We start from the raw sequence: 13,143 nt of genomic DNA on the forward strand, positions 1-13,143 counted from the left end.
TAGAGCTCTTCAAGGACTATTGCATTTTGGAAATACAAATCTTGGAGCAAAAATCTACTTGCTTGAACTTTACAAACATTTATAGAAGTGGCTACATAATTATTGCCTTTACTACTCTGCAAAATGCAGAATGGCATTAGTGGTCCTATGAACTGATCGGTAAAAGCTTTTATTCATTCCAGCTGGCAAAAAAATAATAATTTCCAGATTTTATTCTCAAATATTTCAGTTTGTTCTATGGATATTTTATTTATTTGCCAGCAGTGGATGCAGTTAGCAAAACTTTTTTAAAAACTTTTTTTTTTACTTTATTAATGATAAATGTTTCATCCTTGGAGCAAAAGCTTGAAGGCTCCACTTTAAGTACTGTTGGATTGAGAAGAGAATAGTGGTAGGATAAAAGGAAACTGAGTTAGGCAGCTCAATAGGGAGGTAGACAGAAGATAGAAAAGAGCTGGGTGGCTATACGATAGATAGATAGATGATAGATAGATAGATAGATAGATAGATAGATAGATAGATAGATAGATAGATACAGGCAGGCAGGCAGGCAGACAGACAGACAGACAGATAGAGCTAGGTAACTAGATGATAGATAGATAGATAGATAGATAGATAGATAGATAGATAGACGATGATGGATAGATAGATAGATAGATAGATAGATAGATAGATAGATAGATAGAGGCAGGCAGGCAGGCAGGCAGGCAGGCAGACAGACAGATAAAGCTAGGTAACTAGATGATGGATAGATGGATGGATGGATGGATGGATGGATGATCTGAGATTATTTCTTGTTGGATGATGATTGGCATAAAAAGGCATTCTGGATAATGCTAAATTGCATAAAATACATGATCTTTTGTGATAGAAAGTAACAGATCATTTGAAGTACTTTGCCCAAAGCTTATCTGTGAGAGTAGAATGCCACCTTTAAATCAATAAAAGAAACATATAGAGTACTTCTAGATCTTTTTTTTTTCTTGCTACATGATTTATCGCCATGAATGTATCAAACATAGGCTATTCCTTAGCCAACACCTTTCCTGATCAGCCAAGCAGTCAGCATCTGTTACAGATTTTCATTAAACAATTTGATAACTCAAGATGGGAGAGTAATAGGATGGAAATTTGCCAGATTTGTTTTTACTTTTTAAAAGAATGGAACTGTTGCTGAAAATCACCTCAGTCACTATGGGAAAAGTTTATGAATCTCAGCAGAGGATATATATAGGAGGACAATCAAGAAGTGAGTAAAGATGTCTCAAGAAAGTAAACAAAGCCTGGAAATTGCAGACCAGACTTTAGGGAAGAATTGATCTAACAAGCCAAAAGAAGGCTTTTGAAAAGAAATTAACTACTTTACCAGAGCTAAAAAAGGCAAGGAGTTATTGACAATCTGGGCTTGTTTCCACCGGTTGTATAAATGAGTTTTTCCTCTTTAGCAGCGATTCATAACCTGTTTTGCAATTAAAGTCCTGGCTGACAGGTGATGGACATTATTAGCTCTATAAACCCTTTCAGCATTAACTTAATTCAACTTTGCTATAGTAATCTGGAGCATGGGGACTGTTTCATAATTACACAGCAGCCCATGTAGGTTTATGCCAAGCAGATACTTGCTTTGAGTCATAGAGCCACTAAACCCAGTAGAATAGTTAGATAAACAAGTTTTGGATAAGGTGCTAGAAGCCTTCATCTGGATAGTCCTCCAGCAAATTTCTTGCTTTCCAAAAGCCATTGTCCTTTCACAGTTATCTAGTATGAAAGATCATAATATATAGTATAGGAAGCTGTGTTGTATAGGAAGCTGAAAAGATACCAGAGCAGGTGATCTGGCCTTCAGCATCATCTCATTTCACAAACAGCACCAAACCATTGCATCAGGGGATGGAAAAAGGTGCAACATGCAGAGAGGAGTAACTCCTCCAAACTATGGCTATGTCTGATATACAGGTAGTCCTCAACTTACAACCACAGTTGAACCCAATGTTTCTGTTGCTAAGGAAGACAGTCGTTAAGTGAGTTTTGCCCCATTTTACTACCTTTCTTGCCACAGTTGTTAAGTGAATTGTTGCAGTTGTTAAAATAGTAACCCTGGCTGTTACGTGAATCTGGCTTTCGCATTGATTTTGCTTGTCAGAAGATTGCAAAAAGGGATCACATGATCTCGAGACACAGCAATCGTCATTAATATGAGTCAATTGCCAAGCTCTGAATTGAACATGAAGATGCTACAATGGTTGTATGTGTGAAAAACGGTCATGAGTCACTTTTTTCAGTGCCATTGTAACTCCAGATGAACGAACTATTGTAAGTCAAGGTCTACCTGTACTATCTAATATATACTATAATAATATGTATACCTATCTGTTTTGATTTTATTACAATTGCATGGCTTACAATTAAGCCATAGAAAATATAACACTGTGTCCCTCTTCCCTTGCTGCAGGTATGCAGGTATGTATGGAATATACTCCCCTAAACCCCAAACCAGAGTAAATGAAAGAGAGGCTTGATAAATAAGAGAGGAATATGAGTCATATGAGAACTTGATCGCGCAGCAGACTAAAGCACTATTAAGTAACACCAGCTGCCTGCAATTACTGCGAGTTCAAATCTCACCAGGCTCAAGGTTGACTCAGCCTTCCATCCTTTCAAGGTAGGTAAAATGAGGACCTGGTTTGTGGGGGCAATAAGCTGACTTTGTATAAAAAAGAACACCGCTGGGGGGGGGAGCGAAAGCCCTACTAAGCAGGTATATACAAAAGTATGAAGGCTATTGCTTAACGCATTGTAAGCCGCCCTGAGTCTCTGGAAACGGGCGGCATATAAATCGAACCAATAAATAAATAAATAAACTGGGTGGGCTACAACTTGCCAATCGGTCTGAGATCCTCTCTGAGACTGTGATATCGTTTTGCCACCACAGTATATTCCAGCCATAGCAATAGCACTTAGACTTATATACTGTTTCACAGTGCTTTACAGCCCTCTCTAAGTGGTTTACAGAGTCAGCATATTGCCCCCAACGATCTGGGTCCTCATTTTACCCACTTTGGAAGATGGAAGGCTAAGTCAGCCTTGAGCCGGTCAGGATCAAACTCCTGGCTGTGGGCAGAGTTAGCCTGCAATATTGCATTCTAACCATTGCGCCACTATGGTTCCATGAGGTGTCTAATGTATCCAACCCAAACCTATGCATGTGTATTCTGGGTTTGGTCAAATCAACCTCGAAAGATTTCTTTTGAAATACAGACAGAGTAGGTCCTTGTGAAGCAGCACCATTTCACTTCAGTTTACAGCAGCTCCTCAACCTGTAAAAATCAGGCACTCTTTCTTGGCACTTTCAAATGTCATAGTGCAGTGGTCCCCAACCTTTTTATTGTCGCGGCCCGCTGAGCGCGCGCAGGGGTGGGGGCACGGCCCAGGAGCTTTTGCGCACGGCCCATTGCGCACGGCCCAGGAGCCTTTGCGCTGCAGCGTTCATGTCCCCCGGCCGCTGCGCGGCCCGGTGCCAGGTACTCCACGGCCCGGCACCGGTCCGCGGACCGGGGGTTGGGGACCACTGTCATAGTGGACTTCTTCTCTTCGACTGACTGCTTCTCTGGAAATGCCAGCAGAGATGTTTTTTGAGCTAAACAAATACAAGCATGGAGGACCACCAAAAGTCCTCCTTATGATCTAAACCAGGGGTGGGCAACTGTGGCCCTTTTACAACCTGTGGACTTCAACTCCCAGAATTCCTGAGCCAGCTTGGTTGTCTCAGGAATTCTGGGAGTTGAAGTCCACAGGTGGTAAAAGGGCCACAGTTGCCCACCCCTGATCTAAACTCAACCAGGCCAAGGCACTGCCAAGGGGCTTTCAAAAGTCAAAGGGAAACATCTCTTTACGAATTTGCACAGCTCTAGCAAACAGTGGTGAGGACTCTACCCTGTTCTAGTCTTTCAATCTTACTGGAAGAAATTCATAAATAGGTTCTGAACAGATTGTTACATTTGTCTGACAGTTAATATTGATGCACATTTTCCCCCCTCTCTAAATAGCAGCTGCAATAACTGTTGACAGCTGATAGAATTGTAACTGCATCTCATTAGATCCAACAGTGCATTGCCTTTGTCTTTTCACGAATATGAACGCTGCCTGAACGCTTGGCTGCTCCTGTGAACAGGAAGAATACTTGAAAGGCTGAGCTGCGAGCATGGCTGAGCATGGCTCTCTCTCCCTCTTTAAAAAAAACGTAATATTTATTTATTTGTTAAAAAAATAAGAGCCATAACTCTATGCACATATGCTCTATGCACATATGCATAGAGAAAATACAGTAAACAACTAATGGGAAGTGGAAACTTGTCAGATTTTCTAACAATGAAAACAGGCAGAAATCAATTTCCTGAAGGGAAAAAAAAACCTGTCAAAAAAACTGTGAAAAGGGCATCTACTTTTCTACCTTACTTTCAAGATACTTGAACGTTGAATGCAGGTTATTGCAAGAGGGCACAAATTATTACAATTGGTTTGTCCCCCTATTACGTCCCTCTCTGTCACTCTGCTGTCTTCCCAGCTACCCACGCATCCTGTTCTGAAAATTATTGCATGGGGGGAGATTCCACCCTAAATGTCTTCTCTTGAGGCAGGATGATTTTGCACAATAGTTATGATAGATTTATTCATTTGGCACGTAGGTAGTTCACATTTCTTTAGTCACGCAATCACAATTCCATGGAGTTCCTAAAGCAGGCTCTGCACCCAGACCTGTGTAGAAAGTAATTTGGGATCTGGATCTACTCATTACAATAATTTCAGCCTTTACAGTAAAGAGAAAGGGGGGAATTTGCTGCTATCTTGTTTTTCCTTTTTTTCCTCCACATTGGCTCTGCAGCAAGCAATGATAGTTTTTTTTTTTTGTTGCATTCATAGACTGTTTGGTTGCCAAAAGCAAAGAAAGCATAGAGGTAATAAAACAGCATAAATACAAAGCCGACTTTAAAAGGCACAGAATAAAAACAAAATAAAGTCAACCCTAGCCCAAGGACATGAACAAAGTACCAGCTCATTTGTTTTAAAGGCAGGACCAAAAACATGGTTTTGATTGTCAAGCTAGTCCATGACTCAAGGAATAATTATTCCTCAATTTTCTTGTGCAGGAAAAAGATCTCTTTCAGAGATCACTATTTCTCTACTATAATCAATGGGAGAAATAATAAGATCTGGCAAATTCATAGTTCTTCCAGTCTTGGATCGGGATTGTACTTGACCCTCCCATTGCTGCATTTTCTTATGCAAAAGAAAACAACATTTTCAGAGACATCAGTTATCACATGTGAACAAATATACTTTTGACTACACAGATTCCCCTAATAATTGTTGGCTGTTATGCAAATAAGCTGATTTTTACAGAGATCACATACCATCAGCTGAGTTAGGAACGTTGTAAATCACTTCCTGAATGTACAAACTAACAGACTTTGTGGGGTGGTTTTCTTGATCCCTCTCTATGGCAAATTTTCCATTCTTCAAACTTTCCATGAGGTCTTTGGAAGTGTATAGAGCTATAACTTTATTGATAATTATAGACAGAGGTGTGTGCATGCTTATAAGCCCTCACAACATATACTTTTGAACCTATTTCTTTTTTTTTTTTAGTTATTAAAACAAGACATCTTTTCACTTTTATAGTATGAAAGAAGACTGCTGGGTTTAAGAAGGGAAAATGCTTTTGCACTTTACTGATAACAGAAACTATTCCATGCAAAGAACGTTTTGATGAAATGTGGCAAGCCCTCACAGAATAACAATTTGCCTGTACAGTTCAGTACTACTTTGTTACTATTCAGTGAAGCTAAATTATGGCATCTAACCTAAACTAAATCCTAGCCTTCCATTATTGAGTAGGATAACTTCCATCACCTAGTGCCATTGCTATCCAGGAACGATGGAGTTTGCAATCTTCAGGGCACTTGGTTGGAGGATATAACCCATAAGGTTGCCAGCAACCAACAAAACCAATTAGAAATTAAAATTCTAATTCCTGTTCTTCCAATAACCGTTTGATTTTTGGCCATCTGTGTGTGAAGCTTATCATAGCTTGTCATTTCCTTTGATCATCCATTGCCTTTTCCTCTTCTTAAGACATAAGCTATAATAGCATCTTGGCATCTGGCTACCTTCTGTTTGATATTTCTAGCAAGGCAAGAATTCATAGCTTCTTGTGTGGTTTATCTCTTTACTAGCCACACCCTTTGCTTTCTGTCCTGTGCTATATTATATTTCTTTCATCAATTTCTATCCACCGGGCTGCCGTTAAATACAGAAACAATAACATCAATGTAAAAGTCAGCAACTAAAAAACACTAGAATTCAATATGAGCAAATAAAAACTCTTGCTTTGGCTGAAGGAAATGTTGCAGGAAAGGAGAAGGGATGATCTTATGGCATTGCCTTGGTATATCCCATCAGCATCAGAAGTATGGATTGGAACAAATTGTCCAAACAAGAAATGGACAATTACATGAGCATTGTACTCAGTTTTATTCTGCCCCTAGACTATGAACAAAACTGGGAATAGTTCATGGGCCAAAACACGATTAGTTTGGTTTACTGTTCTGTGTATCTTGTAACTCTAAGCTCCAGGAGTAATTGATTAACAGATTAACAAAGCTGGAAAGGACCCTGTAGGTCATCTAGTCCAAGGGTGAAATCCAGCAGGTTCTGACATGTTCTGGAGAACCGGTAGCGGAAATTTTGAGCAGTTTGGAGAACCGGTAGCGGAAATTTTGAGTAGTTCAGAGAACCGGCAAATACCACCTCTGGCTGGCCCCAGAGTGGGGTGGGAATGGGGATTTTGCAATATCCTTCCCCCAGGAGTGGGGAGAGAATGGGGAAAAAATTGGATTTCACCACTGATCTAGTCCAACCCAGTGGTGAAATCCAAATTTTTTTACTACCTGTTCTGTGGGTGTGGCTTGGTGGGCGTGGCTTGATGGGTATGGCAGGGGAAGGATACGGCAAAATCCCCATTCCCTCCCCACTCCTGGGGGAAGGATATTGCAAAATCTTTATTCCCACCCCACTCTAGAGCCACAGAGGTGGTATTTGCCAGTTCCCCAACTACTCAAAATTTCCACTACCAGTTCTCCGAACTGCTCAAAATTTCTGCTACCGGTTCTCCAGAACCTGTCAGAACCTGCTGGATTTCACCCCTGGTCCAACCCCCAGGAGACCTTACATCATTTCTGACAAATGGCAATCCAATCTCTTCTTGAAAGCCTCCGGTGATGAAGCTCCAACAACTTCCAAAGACAAGCTGTTCTATTGGTTGATTGTTCTCACTGTCAGAAAATGTCTCCTTATTTCTATGTTGAATCTCTCCTTGATCAGTTTCCATCCATTATTCCTTGTCTAGCCTTTGGGTGCCTTGGAAAATAGCTTGACCCTTTCATCTCTGTGGCAGCCCCTCAAATATTGGAATACTGCTATCATGTCTTTCCTGGTCCTTCTCTTCACTAGACTAGCCATGCCCAGTTCCTGTAACTGGGCATGGCTAGTCCTGTAATATGTTTTAGTCTCCAGTCCCCTAATCATCTTGGTTGCTCTTCTCTGCACTTTTTCTAGAGACTCATAATGATAACATAATGATACTGCTAGCATTATCATCTTAGCAAGACTCAAGAAGATAGAAGTTGGAAATACATAGCAAACACAGACCCAGCTTTCTCTACACACAGAACTTTATTTTTATGATAGATCATTATTGATCTTCTCAGGAACAAAATGATTAGATGTAATCCTCGACTTATGACCAGTCACTTATGATGGATGCCCTCAAAACCTACTTACAACATGATTTGCACAGATACCCTGCAGTCACAATGTCACATGATCAAATTTTGGGCATTTATACTCTAATCATTTTATAAATATTTACAGCATCCTGCAGTTGCATGACCATGATTTTGATTTTTTTTGGTTTTGTTTTCCAGCACTTACATGCAGTTTCCAGCAAACATCCATTGAGGAAAAATGGATTTGCTCAACAATTGTCATGTTCACTTAACAACTGCTGCAAAAAAAATTTTTTTTTAAAAAAATCAGGGCCAGTCACGTGATGCCTCAGCTTACAAATTCAATGACTTACTACCATAATTCCAATGTTCAATTACGGTCATAAATCAAGGACTATTTATATTTTAGATTGAAAAAGAATGAAGTCTTTAAGAGCGTTGCAACTTGTAAGGTAGAGAGAGCCTTTCCCCCAACTTCTTTTGTAACAAGATGGCATCTTCCGTGATGTCAAGCTGCTATCCTGATATAAGCACCTTTCTCTGGGGCAGGAATTATCATGTAGGTGGATCTCCGGAACATGGCTGATCCTGCCTTTGAACAGGATAACAACATGATGATGTTAATACCCTATAATTAACCTGAACTAATTTGGATTCCCAGATCAGACCAACATGATTCTTATTGAGCCTTTTTCATATGTGTATTTCACAATGGGCATTTCTACAGTGGGTGAAATTTTGCTTCTCCACACTTGATCAAGGAGCTGACCTCTTTACAGAGAAGGTGGTCATGAAACAGACCTTTATGCACCAAAGAATATATATTTTCACTAGGGAACCCAGGTTGAAGAAAGAGCAAAAGAGGGGACAAAATTAATGCACCTTTATTAGTTATGCAGAAGGGGAATTTCGTACCAGGTGCAGCCCAACTCCTCCTTGGCACGCCAAGCTGCGCTGGCATAATTTTCCTCTTTTATTGCACATTTTGTTTTAAAAAACAGCATGCAACACTATCTTTTGAATTGATATAGAGAGAGTTAGGGTTGCAAATTCCTTTTTTAAAACCATTCTCTCTGCATTTATCAGTAGCTCACTACCCCCACCCCCAATCCTGCGTCATCTTAACCTTTATATGTTAGCAGATGAAATTGCTAAATCGTTTCAAAGTTGCAAAAACCTTAGTCTGCTGAGTGTTAATGATGATGAAGTGAACCAAAAAAAAAATAATAATAACATTTTTGCCTTGATAATTTGGTAATCCTAGTTGGATCAAATTGAATATCGATAAATATAGAAGGACGGCATTAAACCATGGTAATCTGAAGCCATGTTTGTTGAGTCTTCCTGGATTAAAAAAACCAGCTAAAGTTAAAACAAACCATGATTTACAAGACATAATGGCTGGGTGTATATACACTGAGGTAAGCCAAAACAAAATCATTTTACATCTTAATCAACGAGAACCTATTCTCTATGAAAGTTTACACATATTTGAAAATAAATCTGACACTTTGATATTGCCATGTTGTCTATTGAAGATTGCTACCTTAACTAGGATCTAAATATAACATTAATTTTTCAATGATCCTTCAATGATCCTACTTCAAGGATAATAAAAATACTTCTTAAAAATACTTCTTCTCAAATGACCCTTGAGTTGTGTGCCGCAAACTGCACAAAGTAAACAACCACAATGTTTCTTTCTTTGAAATCTAGCTAATATACTCCGCCACAATAAAGTTCTTAGTCCTTATCATAAGTAATAGCTCTTTACTCTTTACCCCTTGATTTGTTTAATTGTACGAAGTGTTTTTGGGGAGGCAGTTTAAAAAACAAAACCAAGACAGCCACTGGGGGGCCTCCATAAGCTTTCACTGAAAAGGCAAAAATAACACAGCTTTGGCAGTTTGTAGAAGCTTCTGTGCTGCTTGCTGCCTGTGCTACTACTACTCAGAAGGCTGGGTAATTCTGTGCACGGAGCAGAACTGAACTGAACAGCAGTTAAGACATAACTACTGTATTTAATAGAAAATCTAGACTAGTAAGGGAAACATAACACAAAGGCATTCATAATACCAACGCCCCAAAAGTTAGATGAAAGTTATGAAACAGTTAAACCTGAAAGTAAATTGGCAGAGGAATGTCTAAATGGGATTATGGGTAGTCTTTGATTTACGGCCACAATTGAGCCCAAAATTTCTGTTGCTAAGTGAGACATTTGTTAACTGCCCCATCTTACGACTTTTCTTGCCACAGTTGTTAAGTGAATCACTGCAATTGTTAAGTTAGTAACATGGTTGTTAAGTGAATCTGGCTTCCCCCTTGACATGGCTTGTCAGAAGGTCGCAAAAGGTGATCACATGACCCCGGGATACTGCCACCGTCATAAATATGAGTCAGTTGCCAAGCATCTGAATTTTGATTGCACAACCGTGAGGATGCTGTGAAGGTAATAAGTGTGAAAAAGGGTCATAAATCAGTTTTTCCAGTGCCATTGTAACTTTGAATGGTCACTAAATGAACTGTTATAAGTTGAGGACTACCTGTATTAAGGATGGATGGGAATCAGAATTAGTCCCTATGATTATTCTTATTCATTCATTGCATTTATATTCTCCAATAAGTCCTTTCTTCTTTCCCTTCCTTTAAATTTACTCTTCTATGAATAAATTGACTCAAATTATTCTGTGAATAATAAATCCAGCTGTCTTCCAGATTGCTAAGTTTAAAGTTGACCAGCCTTTATCATCACTGCAACCAACCTAAAAACACAGTGCTAATGCATTGGGGAGCACAGCCAATATCAACTAACCCTTCTCAAATAGCATTGCTGTGATTTGGAAAAAAATAATCACCATTCCGGCACAGAGAGTAGGGCCAAAAAAGCCTCCTACCCGATACTATCCTCTCTGCTCAATTGAAATATCAATGTCAGGCTGGCATGAAGCTAATGTTAAATCACCACCAAATTGCAATATATTATTGTCTTTTATTTTTATTTGACATCCAATGTATCTTAAAAGCATCTCTGGCAGGCAAGATGTTGCTGCCATTAATGTAATGCACTGATTTTCATGATATGCATCTTCATAATATAATATAACCAAATTACTATCTCTTTCTCTCTTTTTTTAATAATCCAAGGCCAAAATATCCAAGATATTATTCCTAAATAAGTGAAGTCTCCTTTGAATTGACACCTATGACTTCCTAGATATATCCAGTAGTTTTCTTGGCAGCAATACAGCAGTAATTTGCCAACCCTGAAACAATATTCTCAATTCCTCAGGGTAACCTACAGTCTTAAAATTCCTCAAGGATTTCCCATCCAAGTACAAACCAGGCCTGGCCTGCTTAGCTTCCCATGCCTGACAAGATGAGCTGGGTATTTCCATTTCTAAAACTTAATAGAATTAGAATTCATAATTCCTTCCACTTCCAATTAGTATTCTTCATTGTGGTTTACAGAAAATTCAATAAAGGCAATTAAAACTAAAATGGCTCAATAAAATGCCACGGACTGTTCTGTACAACCAAGTTACCTCAATGTTACTTCATCTCCAATCACCAATCAGTGTCTTCCACAGCCATTTTATCCTGCAGGGCTGGAAGGAAAGAAAGTTTGCTCACTGGTATAACAGGGATAGGCTGGATATTTTTATTTTTCCTTAAGGGTTCACTAAAGGAACTGTGAATCTTTTTTGAAAGCCAAATTTAGGAAGAAGTGAAATTAGCAAGCGTTTTCTCCTTTTCCCCTTATAGGCTAAGTGAGAGGATTAAAGTAAAGTTCCGGGTTTTTCCCCCTTTTTTAACAACTTCACTAATGGAAGGGTACAATGGTGGAACTTTCTTCTTTTTTCACCAGGAGAAATTGACAAGGGTTCATCATAGGTTCCTCTTCCAGTCCAAGTCACAGAAATAATGGAAAAACTTTTTTTTTTTTACTAGTCCATTGGTAGATGCATTGGATGGGAAAGTCTCAATTACAAAGCTTTTTCAGGGGAAGGCAACATACCCATGCCAAAAAAAAATTCTATCAGTGATAATCACATATCCTCACACACTCATTTCTGGAAAGACAAGTGATTACCTAGCATGGTAAATACTGACCCTAAGACTTGCTATCAAAGATGCCTGAATGATACCAGCTTAGGGAAGTATATTTCCTTACTGGAGCTTTACAGAAGAATCCTGTACTTATCAAATGCAAAGCAAAGTACTCTTAGATAACAAAGTAGAGCCTTAACTGGGCAACCACTAGATAGATGTTAGAACTGGCATTCTCAGAATTTCCAATTTTCAGAATCAATTTTAAGAATTTTGGGAATTTTACATCTATAGACCAGGGGTGGGTTCTGCTTACCTTTACTACCGGTTTGCAATGGGACTGCATGCGCAGAAGCTTCCTGACAACATCCGGGTCGGTGGGCGGAGCCTCCCACTGGTTTTACTACCAGTTCTTGCGAACCGGTCTGAACCGGGGGCAACCCACCACTGCTATAGACCCAGTGGTGGGATTCAGCCAGTTTGCACTACTTCGGGAGAACTGGTTGTTAACTTTCTGAGCAATCTGGTGAACTGGTTGTTGGAAGGAATCATTAGGGCAGAGAACTGGTTGTTAAATTATTTGAATCCTACCACTCTATAGACCCATAGTGAAGGTAGAAGGCCCATTAATAAGCACTTTAATAGTGGGGGGGAGTTTAAAAAAAAGGAGGAGAAAGAAGAATAAAAAGTAATTTTCAGTTACCTGAATTAACTTAGGCCTGCATGATACTTATTCATCTTGGAATGTCCCTTAGATCCACTGAAGCATTGGCAGTAAACTTAAATCAGTTTATTTTAAACCATCAGCATGAAGCTGACAAAATTTAGAAATGCTTCGTGCTGTGAGAGGACTTGAAAGAGGGAGGAAGAGCATGGAATTTTTGAGCCATAGGCCTTAGACCACCAATGACTGTGATCTTTCAGTTTCCCTCATGTTCTTTCTCGAAGGCATTAACCATTGTCATCTACATATCTTGAATGACTCGCTGACCCAACGCCTGCTGAATCATTAACTTGTTTTTCATTTAATTTGATCATCATATAGGAGATGATTTTTCACTCCACGTGGGTACAGCTGAAGAAAAATGTGGGTTGATCCCTATATATATTGTATATATCACAAACAGAATTCAATGCTACATCCATAGCCACTTCAAATTCAAAAATCTGCTGGTGTACATCAACATGAACACATAATTTCTCAATCTTTCTAATCCAAGGTCTCTCCAAGTGAGTTGGGTTGCAGTTTCTATTATCACCAGCCCACATAAAGTTCTGGATGTATCAATAACTCTTCCTCCTCCTCCTCCTC

The sequence above is a fragment of the Pantherophis guttatus genome, chromosome 3, assembly GCF_059756535.1.
Source record: "Pantherophis guttatus breed Tessera chromosome 3, ASM5975653v1, whole genome shotgun sequence".
Lineage (NCBI taxonomy): Eukaryota > Metazoa > Chordata > Lepidosauria > Squamata > Colubridae > Pantherophis > Pantherophis guttatus.